Source organism: Macrotis lagotis, chromosome X (genome assembly GCF_037893015.1).
Source record: "Macrotis lagotis isolate mMagLag1 chromosome X, bilby.v1.9.chrom.fasta, whole genome shotgun sequence".
NCBI classification, from domain to species: domain Eukaryota; kingdom Metazoa; phylum Chordata; class Mammalia; order Peramelemorphia; family Peramelidae; genus Macrotis; species Macrotis lagotis.
This window is the reverse complement of record NC_133666.1, coordinates 309417124-309439340: the sequence shown is the minus strand read 5'-3', so window position 1 is coordinate 309439340 and position 22217 is coordinate 309417124. Positions and strand designations below refer to the sequence as shown.

At 38.3% G+C, this 22217-nt stretch overlaps 1 protein-coding gene across 5 annotated transcripts in view; it reads right to left on the bottom strand.

The window, feature by feature from the left end:
- Positions 1-18700, bottom strand: part of SMAD2 (SMAD family member 2) — a 91886-nt gene extending 73186 nt beyond the window's left edge. For 2 of the 5 annotated variants that reach the window (XM_074202381.1, XM_074202385.1), the window contains exon 1: positions 18009-18108. The gene's annotated coding sequence lies outside the window, so the exon portion shown is untranslated. Of the gene's footprint in view, positions 1-17686; positions 17784-18008; positions 18110-18636 lie in introns of those variants that run through there. The other 3 variants (XM_074202383.1, XM_074202384.1, XM_074202382.1) reach the window with 3 other exon arrangements.
- Positions 18701-22217: the final 3517 nt, after the last annotated feature.

Sequence of the window (22217 nt, the reverse complement as noted above, 5' to 3'; positions counted from 1 at the left end):
GCAGGGAAATCAACCAGAAGGTTACTGGCAACAGTTTAGAGGAGGTGATAAGGACTTGCACTGGCATGGTGTCAGCATCCAAGGAAAAGAGTGAGATGTGTGAGAGAGATGTTACAAAGATAAATTCAACAGGTTTTGACCTGTCAAAGGATGTAGCTAGGTTGCAAGTCTGGGCAAACTGGGAAAAAGATGATATCCTCAACAGGAGAGAGTTTGGAGGGTAGGAAAGATAAGCTCAGTTTTGGCCATGTTGAGTTTAACAAGGGTGAAAAAGACAGTAGAAGGTATCTGAGTAATGAAAGGTATATGATCTCATTTTTTTTTCAGTGAAATGAAACAAAGATTACTTTATTTTTTAATTATTTTAGATAAGACATGAGTATCAGCAGAGAATATGGAGGCAAGGTGAGGAAGTGATGGAAGGTTTGGAAAAAAATGAAAAGGTTTGGCAAAGTGGGAGAGTGATCTGATAAAGACAGTGCAAAATATTTGCCTTGTTGTAGTGAGAGCTCAGTTGAGATTATGTAGATTATGCACTGTTTGTTTAATCATTCTTTTCAGCTTCATCCAGCAGCACATAAAAAAAAGCAAAGACAGCAGACTGTAGTAAATGAGGCCTGGGGCTTGCCAGACCCAAGATCTTTGATAAGATAAGGGTGCAAAGGACTAGACCAAGGATAGTGTAAAACTGAAGTGATTCACCTAAGTGTCAAGTGGACAATGTAGCCAGTGCAGGGATGATAGCCAGGGAAGAAAACTGAAGGCTGGAAGGATTAGAGGTCAGATAAAGAACAAAGCTAAAAGGATGAAAGGCAGAACAAAATGTGGAGTAACAACAGACTGTGACCAGTTAAAAGGGAACACTGCATCCTCATGAAATTTCTGCTCAGTAAAGGATAAACATGCAGAATACAGCATGATATAATCATCCCAATGGGGCAAAGATCAATTCCAAATGGAAATCAAGACAGAATCCCTGGCTGAGAACCCAGAAGTAAGTGTATCTGTCAGAAAATTATTGCAATAATCCAGATGAGGAAGAAAGGTAATAGTAGGAATGGAAGAGATAGTAGTTAAAACTGGTACAGTGGATAGAGCACCAGCCCTGGAGTTAGGAGTGCCCAAGTTCAAATCCAGTCTCAGACCCTTAATAATTACCTAGCTGTGTGGCCTTGGATAAGCCACTTAAACCCACTGCCTTGCAAAAATCCTAAAACTGGCAACCTATTGGTTGATTGCATAGTGACAAATGAAAGAAAAGCAGATATCCAGAATTCAGACCTGAAGGTCTCTATCCAATTATTACCACCTCCAGTAAATGGAAGTTTCTCCTCTGCCAAGCTATAAATAATCAGAATTCAATTCAATCTGCATTGTTTTGGTTCTCTGAATATTCTGCTTAGAGGCATTAGGTCAAAAAGAAAAATCCAGGTTTAATCTATTTTAGGAAATTCTTAAAACTCTGAAAATGAATGTGTTTTGGTGGTGGTGTGGGAGTTTGAGTATCAAAGGGTAAAGGGAACCTAAAAGGCTATTTCTTTGCTACTTAAAATTTGGAATAGTATCTAAATAAAGTGAGAAATGATGAAGTACATGAGATGCCAAATAGTAACCTGACTGAAGGAGACAGATTGCAGGAAAATCTGAGGAGGATATTATGGAACAGGTAGCATTGAAGCTTTGATGGAAAGAATTTCATAAAGCAGAGGTGAGTTTCTGCCTTGGGCTCTAAGCCTGGATTTTTATTTATTTTATTTTATTACTTTTATTTTTCTTGATCATCCTCTCCTCCTCTGAACCCATCAAGAAAACTGCCCAAGGGTTTTTTCCCATTAAATTCTAAATTTTTTTGATTTCTAACTCAACTCCAGACACAAAGCCTCCAATCTCTTTATCCTTGAATAGGATAGCTAAACTCTCTGGGTTAAAGAATGCCCATGTATTCAATCCCTAATAATTTATTCTCTGGGTTATTTCCCTTCTTCCTGCCACAATAGAACAGTATCTTGGTGCTACATTCTAGCCCCCATTCTCTTTCCTTCTTAAGGCTACCAATACTTTACAAAGATAAGAATCCTCTTTATAGGGTAGTAAAATAAGATTACATTTAATCTCAGTTTGCAAATTCTATCATGAGGAAATGTTTGCTACACAGAAAATCCTACTTAGAACCGTTTCAAAATATCTAGTGATTAGAGAAGTAAGAGGACACAGAGGCAAGTGCACTAGGTAGAACTGTTGAAATAATGCAGAAGAGCTAGAAGAATGGAAGTAGGAATGGAAGGGAGAATAGATAAAATGACAATCTTAATGATTAACAGTGATACTAACAACTCTCCAAAATATTTTTAACAAATGTTCTGTTGTTTGATTAAGGACAGACACAGCACTATACAGTGTTTTGAAAAAAAACACTGGGCTCTGAAATCAGAAATCCCTTATCTTTCACATGTATCTTAAATGATCTGGGGCAAATTTAAATTTTCTGGGTCGTTTTCTCATCTGTAAAATCAGTTATTTTTCTGTAATAGCTTTATGAACCATTTGGGCATTTGTTTTTATAGTCATATAGTTATGGTTTTTTTGAATTTACTTGTCTTTCTGGTTTTTGTCTCCTTCCATGTCATCAATTGTTACTTCTTGATGCTATCAGTATTCCTGCTATGTCTTTACCCTGTCACCTAATCTTTGATAGCTAACTAAGCCCATTAGTATTGTATTTAAAAAAAAAAAAAGAACAGTCAATGAATCAGGCCATCTCCACTGATTAAGTGAAAAGTTTTAGGGTTCATCTATTTTAGTTACTCTGAGTCTTACTGTTTGTTTCCTAATAGGAGATACTATCAAATACCTAAACTCTGGATAAATGAAATACTATTATGTTAAATGTTCACATCTGAGAGAATAAAAACAAACACTTGCAATAATTAAGATCCAAAAGCTTGAAAAAATGCAACTTGGACAATTGCAAAAGAGCCCTTTTTTGCCATCATAATAAAGAGTTATTTTCACTATTGCAAAATTTCAAATTCCTGAATACCATGAATTTGGATTTTAAGTTGCACTCATAATTAATCTAGCTATAGAGTTAGAAGGAACCTAGGTCATTTTACATGTCATTGAAACTCAAAGACAGTCAGGATTCAAAAGCTCAGTGATTCCCCAAATTTACTTCAATGAAATCAATGTGTACTACATCTTGAGTAGTTAGGTATATATGGAATTTTACCTATAGTGCTCAATATTCCAAAAGGTCTTAAAGAAAATGACAAACACAAATTTACTCCCAAATAAGCCAAAGCTGTTCTAATCATCAGAGCCCTGAATCACCAACAGGAATTCTTCTGCCTTAAACATGCCTAATGCCTCCTAACCCTCCCCCAAAAATAACCCTTCCTTTTACCTCTCTCTCCCCCAATAATGTTTCTACTGCCAGACTTCTCAAAAGAACAGTCTACACTCTACTTCCTCACCACCCACTCATTCCTCAACCTCTTGAAATCTGGCTTCCTCCCCCACTATTCACAGAATTTCAGACTTGGAAAGGAAAGGAACAGCATCTAATCCAATCCAAATCCAGAAAGGAATCTCCAATACAATATGCTCAACAAGCTTTGTCTGAAGACTCATTCTGTCTTCCAAGGTAGGAAGTGAGATAACTCTCAATGTAAGGAAGCCTTTTCTAATATAATATCAAGCTTAAACAAGCCTCTGTAAATCTACCCCTCTGCTCCTATTTAGAGCTTGAAGGTCAAACACACCAAGTCTAATTTTCTTAAGAGCTCTTCAAATACTAAAAAAGGCAACAATCTTATCCATACAACTCATCTCTTTTCCAGGCTAAACATTCCGTTTCTTTCAACCCATCCTCACAAAGCCCTTGAACTCTTCTGGTTGTGCCCTTTTAAACATTCTCCACTTAATGTTCTCAATATAGTACTCCAAAGTTGCTCTGACCAGGGCAGAGTACAAGCTTTACTTGTGGAAACAATGGCTCTCAATGCAGTCCAAGTCATATAGTTTTTACTAACATAACACATAGAACTAGTAGTCCATTAGAAGTCGAAAATCTTTTTTCCGAGTTGTTTAAACATGCTGCCACACACCCCTCACAGAAATTGCTCTCAAAAAGTTCTCTAGAATCCTCAATTTCCGAATCATGTAGCCTTTTTGGTTTCCCTTGATTTCTATGCAACATGACTAAACTAAACAATTCCTAATTTACCTGGGTTTGAACCTTGGGGAAGTCATTTAAATTCCCTAAGCCTCACTTTCTTAACCTGTAAAACTGAATGAATAAAAAAATAATAATAATAATTTGATGGGGGAAGGTGGTCAACTAAATGGTCTCAAAGGCCCTTCTAGCTCCAAATCTATGATCTTAATTCATTTATCTCTGAGCAAAGTTCTTCTTCATTTTCTCTCACTCTCTAAATAAATCCTAAGGTTCTGACCCTGGAATTTTTTATCTTATATTTTTATCTTTAGATTACTCTTACATTTCAACTCAGTCAAAGTTTTCTCAATACAAGAAAAGGGAAACCATCTCCCCAAAAAGGAGCTTATATTCAACTGGAAGCATAAGGCACATAAACAAGTGAGGAAATATAAGGTAATTTGAGGGCACAGTAACAGCTTTAGAACAGAATGTGCCTGACCTGAGTCTTCTTCATTGAAGATGAGAATCTAAAAGTTAAGAAGGGGAGAATGTATGGAGTTATGGGGAAAGGCATGCTGTGCAATTGAACAAAGGTTAGAGATGAAATCGGGGTGGTTGGGTGTACAGTGGATAGAGCATTGGCCCTGAAGTCAGAAGTACCTAAGTTCAATCCGGCCTCAGACACTTAAAAATTACCTAGCTGTGTGGCCTTGGGCAAGTCACTTAACACCACTGCCTTGCAAAAAAAAAAAAAATTAACTAGTAGTCCAGTTTGGAACTAGAACTTGCATGAAGAACATAGGATTGATTGGAGGCAGATTATGTAGAATCTTAAAATGCCAGACAAGAATAATTTTATCCTAAAAGCAAATTAAATGTGTCTGAATAGAGTAGTGACCTGTTCAGAACAATTCAGAAAACTGTTAACAACAGTTCAAACAAAAACTGATGAAACTTGAATAAAGGTATGTGAAGGAAGAAAAGGGAATGGATACAGGAAATGGAGGTAAAAGGAGGAAGGCTTAATAAGACTGCACAACAGAGGGAGGAATATGGAGAAGTGATGGATGTCGTCAAAATGAATAACAGGATGATGATGTCCTCAACCTCAAAAAGCTTGACAGGGAGGGATTGGGAAGTTATCAACTACATTTTGGACAGTTGAGTACTAGAAGTCAAAAGGTTATTGAGGTGGCATCTAGCAGGAAGTTAGAATTGCAGGAATGTTTAGAGTAGGATATACAGATTTGGAAGATTCTGGTGTTAGATGATAATGGATTCCAAAGTTGATAGACTGATAAGATCAAGAAAAGTTAGGTGTGTATTCAACAAGGAAAGATAGCCAAGGAATAAGCCATGCTTAAAGGATGGGAGACAGATAAATTGAAGAAAAAGAGACTAGAGAAGATCAAATAGGCAAAAAGAAAATGAGAAGAGAACAGTAATAGAAGGCAATAGAAGAGGTGATGCCACTAGTGTTAACAACCAGTGAAAAGTGAATTCCCTCACTGTAACCATTTTAAAGAACTTCAGGTTCTCACTACTTAGGAAGTGTCCCTTCCCACTCTGCCCTCAACACAATAAAACTGAAGACCCTCTGTCTCATTCAAAACATGAGCAGATTCAGGGCTTCCACTAAAATGAAAGCTCCTGCTCCCCTGAATTCTCCAACAAAAAGGAGGATGGGAATACTATTCCTTACTTCACTCAAAGTCTAGTTGCCCTGGAACCCTACTTTGGGAGCTGTCTCTATTCTGGCAGAGATAGGGGTCTCTCAAAACAAAAAAGCTCTAGTTTTAGGGGGTTTTTAGGTTTGATTTTTTTTGGCAAGACAATGGGGGTTAAGTGACTTGCCCAAGGTCACACAGGCAATTATAAAATGGCTGAGGCTGTATTTGAACTCAGGTCCCCTTGATTCCAGGGCTGGTGTGCTCTATCCACTGCACCACTTAGCTGTCCCCCCCAAAAGCTCTTGTACCAAAAAGCTCTTTTTCCTCCCTTTTCCAACACTGGTTTTAGGAGATTAAGGTTCTAAACCCCAGCTCCTCTAAGAAAAACATTTTATAAGTCTACTGGTTTCAGAAGCACAAGAAAGTTGCTGTCACCATTAACATCAAGTGCCCAGGTACTAGATTTGGAATTCTAGTTCCAGAATCTGTTAGCATGTACAGAGAACCTCTAGTCTACCAATTTCACTGAACCACCTGGACAAACCAATACCTTGGCCTTCCATAATCAAACATTGACATTCAAGAGGGAGATAAAACCAGCATTTCTCTGATAACAAGGCTACTTCCTCCCATCTACAACATATGGAAGCTTTACAAAGAGAGAGAGAGAGAGAGAACGAATTGCTGCTCCCAAAACCTGATTGGCCCCATGAAACTTTTCCCCCCCATCCTCTTCCCACCATCACCATCCAGTCAACTTGGATGGAAGATCTAAGACAGCTACTCCTGGGGCCTTGATTGGCCTTGAATCTCTAACAGCTTTCTCATCATCTTTTGTTGGTGTGCAATTGTGTCCAACTCTTTGTGATCCTATGATAAACCACAATATGCCAGTACTGTCCATGGTGTTTTCTTGGCAAGGACACTAGAATGGTCTGCCATTTCCTTCTCCAATGGAATAAGGGAGTGATCTGTTCAGAGTTATCGTTTTTGTTCTTGCTTGTTCTTCATTCTTGAATATGAATTCTGGAGCTTTCTCAAAACCATGACATCAGGGAGGTTATGCCATGACATACAAATGAACTGAATTTGAGTGAAGGGAGTTCTGTGCGAAGTCACCATCTTCGCTTTCTCCTCGAGGGGTTCAGTGGTCAGATATGGATCAGGACAACTTGCAAGGTAATCCAGATTAAGTGACTTGCCCAGGTCACACAACTAGTAAGTGTCAGATCTGACTCAGATTCTTCCTTATTCCAAAGCCCGTACTCTAATCCACTGAACTACCCAGCTGCCTCCCCCAATCATCTAAGTAATAAAAAGTTCCAATCATGTAGCATATAGGCTGACTTGATGAATTCCTGAAGTCCACTCCCTTAGGAGAGTTAAGATTCAAAATCCACTGCTTAAAATTTGATGAAGGACTATTTACCTAATCTATAAAAGTCATTAGTCTATTTTTTTTTTTTGCAAAATGAGAATTATATCACCTAATTATGTCATTAACATGAAATTGTAAAGTTTTTGCACAAAGTCAGTGGATTCAGAAACTGGATTGGGGGAAAAATTTGTACCCTGTATTTCTAATAAGGGTTTTTTAATTTAAAAGAGGGTAATTCAAAAATCTTATAGTTTTCAGCTTTAAAGTTTATAGAAATAATATATATATATATATTTAGTATATAGTATTAAATAGTATATATTTATATAGTATATAAAGTATACAGAAATACTATAAATAAAGCATATAGAGTTAACAAAAAAATTATAAATTAAGTGGATAGAAAATGTTTAAATGGTTCTCAAAAAAAAAACCCGTGCAAACTGTGAATATGGATAATTACACCAAGAACTAGTAAGAGAATGTAAAACAAAACCAAACTAAGATATTACCTCCCACTAAATATGGCAAAAACAATAAAACACAAAAACAGTTAAGAATCTCTTCCAGTGAAGAACACTGTTTCCTACTTTATCAAGAGACTACTCATCCTTACCTCCTTATCTTAATCTATACTTCAAAAACCCTTTTACATTATCTGCTATTCTCTTCTCTTTTCATATAGTAGCTGACAAAGAGGTGATCCTTCACTTTGCACAAGGACAATCACTCTACCTGTTTCTCTAATCCAAGTGATCCAAATTCAAGAATCCCTTCTCTTTAACATTTCCCTATTTAAGGATCCTTTCCTGCTGACCACAAAAATACTAGGTCTTGATCATTCTTAATAACTTTCAATTTTTCCAAGAAACTCACAAAGTTATATTATAATCCTACATTACCTCTTTCCCAGTCAAACGCTCAGAAAAAGGAACTGGCAATTATTGCATCCATTTTCTCTCCTGATTCCTCAACCATTATAATCTGACTCCTAATCTCTTAGAGGTTACCATTAATTTTGAAAATTGTTTTGTTGTTATCTTTTGTTTTCATATCTCCTACATTTTCCCCCTAAATTCTTCTTCTTCCTCTTCCCCTTCCCCTCTCAGAGAGCCATTCCTTGTAAATAAGATTTGTTTTAAAGGAGAGGGGAGGAAAAAATTCAGCAAAACTGATCATCACATTGGGGGAAAAAGTCACAAAGTTTTTATTTCAAAATAGTAAAATTCAATTTCTGTAAAGGAGTGGGGAAGAGAAAACTATTTTCATATCTCTTACTGGAGTCAAGTTTGCACTTAAAAATTTTGCAAAATTCAATTTCAATTGTTTTGTGGTGGTGATTCATTCCATTTACATTGTTGTAATCATTGAGTAAAATTGAGTCTATGAATTATACTGCTGCTTTTTTTTTTAGTTTTTGCAAGGTAGTGGGGTTAAGTGGCTTGCCCAAGACCACACAGCTAGTTAATTATTAAGTGTCTGAGGCCAGATTTGAACTCAGGTACTCCTGACTCCAGGGCCAGTACTCTATCCACTGCGCCACCTAGCCGTGCCACCCCATTGCTGCTAATATTGATGTAACTATACCTTCTGAAAACAGATATTCTGCCTTCAAATGACCCACTTTAGACAAAATTGAAAAATATCTAATAGTTTATCAATGCATCTGGCTCAGAAAGACTCTCAGAGTATATTAACACAGCAATAATCAGGGCTCTGGCTAATGATTCAGTATTTATCCAAACTAAAAATCGATCCCAGTTAGACAAACTCTCCTAAGGAAATAGTGTGTATGTGTATAAAACGCATTACCAAAGTAAAGCAATATACAAAATGTGAGTGGAAAAGCATTTATTTTTAGTTATTTTAGCAAGGGAAAGGTTGATTTTATTATTTAAAATGAGAAGCAATTACTAGTTTTACTTTATATAGTTAAGTTTTACTTTTAATTTTCCAGTTTTTTGTTTCCTGTCTTTTAAATGGTATATATTGCTAATATATACCCCCATTTTATAGTTCATTTTACTATACTATTATCAGATATGCATCATAAATTCTAAAATTAATTATTATATAACAAAATATACCTCTAAGTCTATACATTTTAAACAATTGGATAAAAGTAAAGTATTTATTCTCTTTGGCTTTTTTCTCCACTTTGTACCAGTTCAAGTAAGTTTTTTTTAATATTTCTCTACAATAATGCTTGCATTTTCATATGGCATAGTAACATTCCAACACATTCATTTAACAAATTATTTAGTCATTCTCCAATCTATGGGCATGTGTTTTGTTTCCAATTCTTGAAAAATGCCACTATAAATGTTTTAGCATATACATATATCATGTTAGGTGGTCACAGATGAATTCCTTTTTTTCCATTGTGCTAGAATTACAACTTTGAATAGTGCAAATAAGAATACATTCGACCATTCTGCAATGTTCACTTTTCTGTACTAATTTGGGTCTGGCTCTATCACTAAAATCTCTGGATCAAAGGGTGTAGGCATTTTAGTTACTACATAATTCCAAATTGCTTTTTCTAATCCTCATTTTTCTTTACATCTCTGAAATTTTAACATCACTGATCTCCTGAATACTCTACATCCATTCCCATTTATCTTCTTTATCTTCCTTGCATAAGTACTACCTAGTCCTTCCATCTTCCATGAACATTATTTAGGAGTTGTCTCATTAAAATGTGAACTCCTTGAGAGTAAAGACTAGCTTGATTTTCTGTTTGTGTATTCAATAATTCTAGTTGAAGCTTCAGCTCCATCTCATTCCAACCTACCTTCTTTCCAGGCTTATTTCAAATTATTCTCATTCATGTTGATTTATGCTGATTTGTTGACTATATGCCAGCCAAATTGGTTGACTTACAATTTTATGAAATGGGCTTCATACTTGACCTCACCACTGTGCCTTCTTCCTTCCTTACCTTTGCCTCTTAAAATCCTCAATTTCCTTCCAGGATTAGTTCAATAACCTCTCTCATTCTGATTACTTTAATTATAAGGGCTCTGTTATGTACATGTCTGTTTAGATACCCTCCAGTAGAAAGCAAATTCCTGAAAGAGAAGGAATATTTTTCATTTTCAGCTTCTAGACTCAGCTTAGTCTCAGTTTCTAGCATAATAGCACTAAAATGCTTTAGAGGCAACCAGAATGATCTGAATTCAAATGCAGCCTTAAAACACTTCCTACCAGTGAGGCCTTGGCAGACTAAGTTAAGCATCTTTGTTTACTCATCTATAAAATGGGAGCCATTAACAGGACCCAAGGTTGTTGAGAGGGTCAAAATAGACTAATTGTAAAAGCAGTACTTTAGTACAGTAGTACATTTAGTACAGTAAATTAATATGGTCCTAACACATAATAATCTATATATGCATGTATGCATATATATGCAAAACATTCAAATATGCATTTAGTATTATTATTATTATTATTAGAACTGAAGGATCTCTAAGATTGTCTCTAGCTCAAAATCTTTGAATTTAAACATACTCAAATTTTAAGGACATATAAACATGTTAAAAATACATTCATGCCAAAAATAGGAACATGTCCTAAAAAATCCAAATAGAAATACAGAAATAAAATAATAATTTCTAGTAGTGTATTCTCAGGGTTCTAAGATGAGAATTTCAAATTGTACAGACCAAAATTAAATGTTTTAATATGAATAATTATGGTAGAGTAAAAGAACTGGGCTGGTACTTATTTCAACACTGTTCCAAGTCCCATTAGGCCTTCCCAATCAATCAGCAAATTCATAAACATTTAGTAGGAGCCAACTGTGAGTACAATGCTGGGCTATTTTCAGGAGGAAATACAAAGCTTCTAGCTTGCTGTTGCAAAAAAAAAAAATATTAGCTGTATTTGTACCTGATAATCTCTAAATCACTAGAAAGCATTAGATAAGCAGATTTATCAATTCTTATTCTAGGCTTTTCACTAAGGGGTGCAGAGAGGTGAGAGTAGGAGGGGAAGGGTGGAAAATATCAACTGGAAACCAAGTTGGACTCATGCAGAAACACCGGCAAATTTTTTTAGTAAAATATAAATATAAAAGCTTTGGTCATGACTTGTTAAAAATCTTAGTTTCTTTTTAGACTAATTTTAAGTGATTAATTCAGTGATTCTACATTTTCTTTTCCTTGTCAGAGTTAAATCTTTCTATCACAGATATTATTTGTAGTGCCAAATGCTTCAGAGACAACAGGACATATGGAAATGTATATGAACTTGAAATCAGAAAAACTGGTTTCAAACTGGGATTTTACTAACTACTAGTTCTATGATTCTGAACAAATCCTTTAACCTTCAGAGGCCATTTCCTGGCCTGTAAAATGGAAATAATAATGGCAAAGTCTAAATCTTACAAGGTTGAGAGAGTGCACTTTTCAAGTTTACATGTGAATTATTATTAATGCTATTGTTCAAAAATTACAAGGATGATAAAAATAATTTTAGCAGTAGTCCAAATAAACCCAGTACCAAACTGCCTAGATATCTTCAGCTATAATACTTTAGAGTCATAGGATTTTAAAAAGGAAGGGACCAAAAAATTTACTAATTCTATGACAATGAGCAAGTCAGCACTTCTGAGTGTCCTTTCTCCTTTTCTGTACAAAAGATAGGCTACTGCTTGCATGATACTCTCAATACTGAGGAAAGCACTTTGTAAATTGTAAAATACTAGAAACTGTGATGTTGTTATTAATGAAGCAATCAATATACCACATGGCATAAAAACTTCTACTTTACTAAACTCCTACATTTCAACTATTTCTTTTCCCAAATCTCTAGCAAGTGGCTCTAGAAAGTCCCCTTCAGATTCTCTTCAAATAAGCCCAGTAGGGTCTTCAGGAATCTAGAAATCTCATATAAACATAAATAATTTGCAGATCCTCAAATATTAGCTGCTAGGATGCCTTGAATAAAAAAACAAACACTGCCAACAAGAAAATAAATGAATTCATTAACACTTTTAAATGAATTTTTAATTTATTATTCCCATATTTTAAAATTTAAAAACATTTAAAAAATAGCAATATACATGTGGATATTAAGCCTTCAGAAGGTATAGCTACATATTTATGGATTCAAAATCACTTACAAAACTCTGTTCACAAATACTGGGAGTGGCTGATTAGAAAGAATGAGATGGAGATTTGATTTAGACCAATTTGGATAAACAGATTATTTATCATATTATTATTCATAAGCTACCCCTTGTTCAAAAATCTTGACACTCCTCAGGTTGTTCCTCCACAACAAAGTTTCAATCTATCTTCCCAACATCATCAAATTCTATCTCCCCTTCTATATTCTAGACTTCAGTGAAACTAGATTACACACCATTTCCAGAATTTATTCAACCTTTTCCCACTAGTAAACCTTTGCATGAGTTAATCTGGATAGCCCTAGTTGAGATCCTACATCTTTCACTTCCTGCCTTCCAGCTAAAAGCACTTTGTAGTACCTCTCTTCTATGCAGATTCCCTATTTGAATTTGTATTATAATTGTATACTTGTCTTTATAACTAGAATCTAAGTTCCTTAGAACAAGTTACCATCTAATTTTTAAGAGGATTTTTTCCATTGTAACTTAATGAACATTTTTTTGAATTGTGGATAAAGAGATGTAGGAAGAATTCAAAGGAAAGGAATTAATTCCCTGTCCAAAAAAGTTCAGGTCCATACTTTTTTTTTTAAGATTTTATTTATTTTGAATTTTACAATTTTTCCCCTAATCTTACTTCCCTCCCCCCACTCCCCACAGAAGGCAATTTGCCAGTCTTTACATTGTTTCCATGGTATACATTGATCCAAATTGAATGTGATGAGAGAGAAATCACATTCAAGTCTATACTTGTTTGCTATAAACTACTTCTCTCAGGGTCTGACTGTATAAGCCAGTTTCATCCTACATATACAAGAACTTTTAAAAATATAAGACAGGATTTATAAAAGTTGTATAAGACGTAGGTCAACTGCATTTTTTTCTGTAGGACTAGACTGAGCTCCTGGTGTGGTAAAATGAAAGGCAGAACAAACTTTATTATGTATAACAACAATAGGCATACAAAGTGCCCTGCACAGAGTGGAGAATGTCTACTAGTGATTACAAATAATAAATATACAGCCCTTAGGAAATAAGCTAGTTTAGAAAGCAACACTTTCCAGAAAGTTTGGGTTATAGACTTCCCAGATCTTACCTTCTTTAAAATGAGTATACTCTCATACTTTCTTGATGACCCTACCTTCATCATTAACATCACTTTTGCCAAACTATACTACAATTAGACTCCAAGCACCTGGATAAGTAAATCTATTAGGCAGTTAAGATTCCTTTTTCTTACATAGGCTATCAGTTTTTTTTTTTTTTTACTAATCCCTAAATTTAGCAATCCTCAATTTCACTGGCTTGTATATTTAAGGCACAAAGGTCAAATGAAGCCCAGAGAAGTTACATGGCTTTCTCAATCAGAATATGAACCTAGATCCCCTCTCTCCAAACCCAGCCTTCTTGTCTCTCAACCACAATCTGCCTGCTTTTAACTTGGAAACTAGCTTTTTAGAACTGTATATAAAGAAAGAAAATTAAGTCACAGCTTCACATTCTTTTTATTGGCTTAAAGTCCTTTTGCTTACATGGAGAGATGTTCTAGGTGGGGAAAGTGTTTAGCTGTGTTGAAAGAAATGAGCTATAATTTGATTTGAGAGGAACACATAATTAACCCAAAAATCTAAGTCTATGGAATTTTGTTTTGTTTTAAATTCTGAACTTTCTAGAAGATCTCTTGTAAAAACTGTCCCAAATTTCATTATCTTTTCTCTCTTCAGACAAACCTCTATGAAGGGATTAGTAGGCAAGGACTTATCAAATTTGGCTGAAAGAACATTTCTCTGATCAGAAACAAGTGGATTCCTCAAAGGTTAGTTATAATAAATTTAAGCAAATCATATTGTTTTCCAAGTGACTTCCTTCATAAAACTGGAGATGTGATTCCTCAGACAACACAATGATGATTCCAACTGACACTGTGAAAAAAATATACACACCTGATCCAGACATCTCCTGCTTGGTAATGAACTCAGTGACAGGTAAGAATAAAAAAGGAAGCAAGTGTTGTCAGGCAAATATCAGGACAATGAATTTGGTATTACATTCTTGTCATAAGCAGGTTGGCAGAATTCCCTTAATATAAATCTTCAGTGAATATATAATGGATTAAGTTCCTACTTTTCTAATTCCATTGAAGCAAAAATACAAATGGTCTAAGTCTGTGTTTTTATTAAGGCAGCTTTCTAGGGTTTAAAATCAATTAATACATACCAGACTTAACTTTTTCCTCACAAAAAAAAAAATTGAGAACCCTAACTCTGGTTTTCCTCATCAAGACTAAAGCCAGGGAGAGGGAAAAGAGGGTGGAAGGACATTTTGTAACTTATAAATATGCATATGCTTGTGGATGAATCTTGAAAAATTTTCTCAGTATGTAATTGGAAAAATAAAATATCAATTAAAAAAAAAGACTAAAGCCAAAGAATTTGAGAAGAACATGCAAAGTCTCCCTATATTCCAAGCAAAATGATCTAGTAATATGGATCAAGTCCCATCTGCCAGACTGTTATATGTCCAAAATCAAAATTCAACTGACTCCCACTGAAAAAGAACAAAGAAAACTTTTGCAACTAAATGGAAAAACTGACAGTTATTTATAAAATTTTAAAATGCACTAAAAAATTTAGATTATTTAAAGCTAAACTGTGTCCCTTTTCAACTTATTTTTCCTCTCAAGGAAAAAAAACAAAGAACTTGAATGAAATGATTCTTAAATTCAGTTTCAGCATCTAAATTCTTGGATCTTACATATTTAAACTACAAAAAATGGGGGTGGGACTTCATCTTGAAGTGCTAGCACTAAAGATCTGTGCTGGAATGTATTTGGAAAGCAGGATGTCACTCCTATAGCTCACTTAGAGTTTAAAGTATATGCAAGGTTTCTGTCAAACTGTCAATAAAACAATGACATCAAAGTAGATTTTTTTCTCTTAAAAAAAAAATCCTGATTCATGGAAGCTAGAGACTGTACATAAATTTAAACCTTCTATTTTCCTGAATTAGTTTGGATACCATAAAAACAAGGTTATTAAATTCAATCAATAATTTATACCTACTAGATGGCAAGGCACCATGCTAGACACTGAAGATAATGTATAAAAGATCAAATTTCATCTATAATGTTATAACTGGCACAACTGTCGTCATGATTAGGTAAATAGGTTATTTAACAACTATTAAATATGATACTTTTATTTTTATCTGTGTATTATTAATTTTGGTGAGGGTGTATTACATGTCATCCCTGGTAGAATTAAACTTCTTGAGAATGGAATTCATTTCATTTTTTTATATCCATTACCCCATCTACTGTGTTTGGTACACAGTAGAAGTTTAATAAAGGCTTAATGACTGATTGTTGAGGGGAGCTGGTTCTGGAGTCAAAGAATGTGAATTCAAATCCCAGTTTTGCCATTTAAACATTTCTGGGTCTCAGTTTCTTCATTAATAAAATGAAAGGATTCCAGTTCTAAATTCTATGAATCTTTAAACACTCAAATTGCATAAAATCTGCCCTGAGAACAAGTGAACACTCACACTAAAGAAGGAGGGAAGGGAACTTGAAAAAAGGAGAATGAAAAGAAGGATATAGAATAGTCCAGTTTATCAGCAAATGAACACAGGAAGCAAAGTTGTATCAGAAAACTGGATAAGTAGTTATAGAGAGCCTTCAATGTCAGGATGAGGTATTTACACTTTATTCAGTAGACAAGAAGGATGCATTGACACTGAAAGATTCTTCAGCAGAGGGCACCTTAATCAGAGTAGAACATTGGGAAAGAGAGATTACAAACAGGCTAATGAAGAGTCTGTAAGAAAAATTTACGAGACCTCAAAGCAGAAGAGTTGCTTGTAGTACAAAGGAAAAAAAGGAAAGGATGAAAGAAAATAGTTGGTATCATCTACAGAAATACAGAAGTGAAGAGGCAGGGGGAAGTTCAATTATGGAATGTTAGGTTTGAGGAGCTGGCAGGATATTAGCAGGCAGGGAAAAAAATGGGGTTTCCTACATAATTCTGGGAAAAAATAGAAATCTGTTAAAATATAATCAACTTAATTTTTCCCTTTCCCTTCCATTTTGATTTATAGATTCACTTTACTCAGGTGAAAAAAAAAGCTATGAAGACTTTATAAATGCAAATTTTTATATTTCCCAACCCCATCACAGAAAGTTCCAAAAAGCTTCCAGGGTAAAGAAGATAATGACCACATGGTGCAGTAAAAAGTGACAAGAGTTAGAATACAAAGTGTCACTTGGTACTCGTGCAATCAAGTTACAAGCTTTTAGGCCTCAGTTTCCTCATCTATGAAAAGATGGGGTTGGAACCAATTACCTCTAAGATTTCTCTCTTCAAAGGCTAAACGTAGAATCCCATTGAAGAAGTGCCCTTGGGGCGGCTCGGTGGCGCAGTGGATAGAGAGAGCACCGGCCCTGGAGTCAGGAGGACCTGAGTTCAAATTCGGCCTCAGACACTTAATAATTACCTAGCTTGTGTGGCCTTGGGCAAGCCACTTAACCCTGTTTGCCTTGCAGAAACCTTTAAAAAAAAGTGTCCTTTACACTTTTTTTTTAAAAGTCACAGTGGGAAAGAACAAGAAACGCCGTGGGTAGTCACTAAAGTATTTCCACTCTTATTAGGCTTAAGTAACTAAAACAGTCCTCTCTTCTCTATCTGAAATCAGAGGGAAGGGAAGAGACTGAATCAATTCCAGTCCAAGTTTGTTGTTCAATTGTCATTCTTGAAATTAAGTAAAATAAAATCGGTCCTGCACTTTAGCCAACGTTTAGTTGTAAATCTGAGTAGGAATTATATTTTTTGATTCATTTTGATTCATTTTAAAAAAGATTTTCACACAGACTACGGCGTATATAGACACGCTGTCTATGCATGTAAACAAACATACAAACACGCAAACATGTGTCTATAAAAAATACAGAATGTGGTACGGGGAAGGAAAGGAGGCGGACAAGCTGGGATTCCCATGCCACTTCTGATGCCCATTGCCCCTTCCACCTTCCTGGAACCCAAGTTTCCTCCGCTATGAAACGAGGGGGCTGAAGTAAAGGGTTCGCTGTGCCACAGCCCACCCGACGCGTCACGCGCCCCGCCGCCCAGGGCCCGAGGCGAGGGGGCGGCAGGGCCAAGCGGGCCCCTTTGTTCGGGGTCGGTACCGGGGCGGCCCACGCCGCGGCCGCGGCCCGAGGGGCCCGGCTTCTGCACACCAACTTTCCCGCAGCCTCCGGCGGCGGGGCAGAGGCGCGCGTGGGGCCGACACGCCACGCCGCGCCGCGGCTCCCGCCGCCCCCGCCCCGCGCCCCCAGCCCTCGGGGTGGGGGTTACCTCGGCCGCGCCGCGGCCCCTCCCGGCGGCCTCGGACCTTTTGTTCCTTCCTCTTCGGGATGGGATGGAGGGTCCGGGGGGAGGGGAGTGGAAATGGTCGGCGCGAGGCGGAACTGAAAACGCCGCCCTCCGCCCCTCCCCCAGGGCAGCCCGCGGCCGCGGGAGGGGGCTGGGCGGGGGGCGCGGGGGGAGCCGCCCGGCCCGCCCACAGCCGAGGGGAGGGGACGGCGGGGGCCGTGCGCGCCCCGGCGGCGCCCCTCCTCCCCCCTCCGCGCACACACGCGGCGCGGCCTCCGTGCCGCCGCCGCCTCCCCGCACTCACCGCGGCCGCCCCGCGAGCCCGCCTCGGCGCCGGCTGCCTCGGCTCCCCGGCTGCTGCTCCCGCGGCGGCGGCGCCCGCTGCTGCTCCTCCGCCTCCGAGGCCGAGCGCCTACAGCCCGCCTCCTCCCCGCAGCCCCGGGCCCCGCGCCCCGCCGATTCGTCGCTCCAGCCCCGGGGCTGGCGCCCTGCCGCCCGCTGATTGGCGCCCGCGCCCGCCCGTTAGGGCGTGAGCGACGCGCCGGCCGTGCGGAGCGCTCCGCGCGCTCAGGGGCTACGGGGTGGGGGCAGGGAGCCCGAGTGCGCAGGGAGAGAGTTGCGGACTAACACCTTCTTCGCTTGCCACACCCTCCCCACCCACCCCATCTGATCGACGGCCGTCTGGGCGAATCACAGGCTGCGGATGTCGGGGTGTGCGCGGCGCGTCGGGTTCCCTGAATCGGACGGGAAAACGTCGCTCACCGACGGGTCCCGCCTCCCCCGTAGAACGTGAGGCGGTGCGGGGGCGGGGCCAGGGAGGCGGCGGTTGGGGGTAGATTCCTCCTCCCGCCCGCGTACACAGGAGATTCACGGGAGGTGGCGACGGCGGTAACCTGCCGCGTGAGGAAAATAATCCCGCGGAAAGTACTCACCGCTGTTGCGGCCCCGTCCGGGGCGCCTCCGCCCCTCCCCCCCGCTCAGCATCCCCCCTCGCGGCCACGAGGCGGGGCCGGATCAGGGCCTCGCCCTCCGGCTCCACGCGGGGATTTCACCCAACCTCGTGGGAGCAAGGGCTAGCGGGGCTCAGGGGAGGGCCGGACCCCATCCCCCCGGGAGGCGGGCGGGGCGGGGCCAGAAGCCGGGAGGGCCTGGTATGCAAATGAGGGGGCGGGGACAGGCTCACCTCCCAGAGCGAATTAGGTGCCTGGAGGGGCGGGGCTCGGTCTAGGCCGGAGGGGGCGGGGAGCTCAGGTGGAGCCCTTAGATGTAGGGTGCGAGGGTCACCCACACAGGCCTTCCACTTGTCACGGGGGGAAACTGAGGCCCGGAGCAGGGAAGGGTCTTGTCCAGTCCGAACAGGGAGGGCAGCAAGGGCTGCTGTCAGCAGCGAAGACTAAGACCCTCCCCCCTTTGCTGCTGCACCTTCTTTATTTTTTAGAGTATCCTCTTATTCTCCCTTCCCCTCCTCCTCCTCCCCTCCTCCTCCTCCTCTCCTCCCCTCCTCCTCCTCCTCTCCTCCCCTCTTCCTCCTCCCCTCCTCCCCCTCCCCCTTCAGCGCCTGCTCCACCCCAGAGTTCTTGTATTTTTAAACTAGACAGTATTTGACCAGTTTAGCTAATATTTCATCACTAAATTCATTATAATTACTCTAAACGATTCTTGGTATCCAATGCATGATATGGGTCTGCAAAATCTTTCAAGTGCTGGATAATTAGGATTCTCTGAAGCCCTAGCCAGTCCCGGTCTGTCATTTTCTTTTAGGAAAGACCTAAAACCCTAAAAAAAAAAAAAAAAAAAAAAAAAAAAAAAGAATATGAAACAGTCGGATCCAATCAGCTCTTCATTGAGCACCCTTCCTTTCCAGAGTTTGTGACATAGATGGTGAGGAAATCTGGGCATAGTCTGACCTTAAATTGAGGAAAAGAGAAAAGATAGGAGTCTCCTATAAAGATCAGGAATTTTGTCAAATTTATAAGAATATGAATCATACCTCAATTGATAAAAGATCAAGTGGTATGAAAAGGCAGTTTTTGAATTAAAAAAATCATGCAATGTTCTAAATTATTATTAGAGAAATGGAAATTAAAATAACTTTGAGAGATCATCTGACACCTATCATATTGGCTAAAATGATAGATTCCTTCAACTGGGGAATGGCTAAACAGGCTGTGGTATAAGATTTTGATCGAATACTATATGATATAATAAGAAATGATGAGCTGATTGATTTAGAAAAACATGGAAAGACCTAGGTATATGAAAGAAGATGCTATTCACCTCCAGAGAATGAACCAACAAGTAGAAATATGCATAGTATGGTCTTACATCTATTGTATGTTTATAGATGTGTGTCCATACATTTAATTGTAGCCTAGAAAGGGAAGGGGAGAGGGAGAAGGTATACTGCAGAGCAAAAGAAAATCCACAAGAAAGCACTGAAAAGCTGGGTAGCTTAGAAAACAATGCATAATATTGATTACATAGGTTTTCTTGAAATGGAAATATTTTCTTTTATATTAAATCCTCTCATGTTCTGCTTACTTAGAAATATTTTTCTTCTTGTCTTGTATTTGTTTAAAATGAATAAAAACATGGGGGTAATGACCAACCTTGATGGACTTGCTCATTCCATTAGTGTAACTATCAGGAACAATACTTTATTTTTCTTCCTTAAGGATATGATTTCTCTCTCATCACATTCAACTTAGATCAATGTATACCCTAGAAACAATGTAAAGACTAACAGACTGCCTTCTGTGGGTGGGGGAGGGGAGGAAGGAAATAAGATTAGAGGAAAAATCATAAAAAATTCAAAATAAAAAAATTTTTAAACAAATAAAAAATTTTAAAAGATGGGTTCTCATGAACTAAAAATCATGGAATTAATACCAGATAACATGTTGAATAAGAGAATATGATCCCTCTTGTAAAAGTAGTGCTAAAATCTCTGAGGTTCCACTTACACCTTTCATACTGGCCAAGATGACCAGAAAGGTCAATGATTAGTTGGAAGGGATGTGGGAAATCTGGGACACTAATGCATTGTTGGTAGAGCTGTAACTCATCCAACCTTTCTGGAGAGCAATTTGGAATTACGCCTAAAGGACAACAAAAAGGGTAAAAACATCACTTGTACAAAAATATTCATAGCAGTTCTGTTTGTGGTGGCAAAGAATTGACAACTGAGTAAATGTCCATCAACTGGGGAATGGCTGAATAAATTGTGGTATATGTATGTTATGGAACACTATTGTCCTATTAGAAACCAGGAGGGATGGGAATTCAGAGAAGCCTGGAAGGATTTACATGAACTCATGCTGAGTGAAATGAGCAGAACCAGAAGAACATTGTACACCCTAACAGCAACATGGGGTTGATGATCAATTTTAATGGATTTGCTCATTTCATCAAAGTAACAATCGATAATTTTTAGGGTATCTGCGACAGAAAATATCATCTATATACAAAGAAAGAATTTTGGAGTTAAAGACCAAAGACTATCACTTTTAATTTTTTTTTAAAGTTATCTTATTATGTAATTTCGCTCTTTTATTTTTTCCTTTAGGATATGACTTTTCTCTCAACAGGTCCAATTTTGATCCATGTATAGGCTGGAAACAATGTAAAGAATATCAGATTGCCTTCTGAGATGGGGTCTTTGCTTAGAGTGATGATAATTGACAACAGAGAAGACAACTACTCAAATCTTATTTTCCTTCTGTTTACTAATCTTTGCAGTGCAATGACAGAACACATATGACCAACAATGGGATGCTCAAGTAATATGATGATAAAAGAGCATCTGCTTGTTCTTGATTAAAGCAGTTTACTTGGTCCAGATAGATTACTCAAAAACTGAGAAAGAAGAGATGGGACAACTCAACTGCTGTCAGTGATGTTGGAAAGATCCTGGAAAACAAAGGAGATAGCACAAGATTTGGAAGGACTAATGTGATTCTGATTTTCAAAAAAAAAGGGAGAGGAATAATTTTAAACTATAGGTTAATGGACTTCACTTTCTGGGAAAATTCAAAAATATTTTATTAAAGAGATAGTTGGTAAACCACTAGAAGGATAAGCAATGATTACAAAGAGCCAGCATGACTTCAAAAATAGTTCATAACAAATTAATCTCATTTACTTTTTTGATGGAATGAATACATTTGTAGATGAGGGGAATGCTGTATGTGTATAGTTTACCTATTTTTTAGCAAAATTTATTAAGTACTAACTATTCTTGTGGAGAAGATGGAGAGACACAGGTTAGATTCAATTAGATATATCTAGAGTTGATTGAATAGTTGGACTTGTACATGTTAGTAGGTCAGTGTTGGCATGACAGGATGTCTCCAGTGGTGTACCCACAGAGATCTCTTCTTGGTTCTCTGCTATTTAAAATTTTATCATTGACTTTGATAAAAGCATAGATTACAAGTTTATCAAATTTGGAGAAAATATTGTGCTGGAGGAATTAGAGAAGATTCTGGATAATAAAGCCAAGCTTCAAAAAACC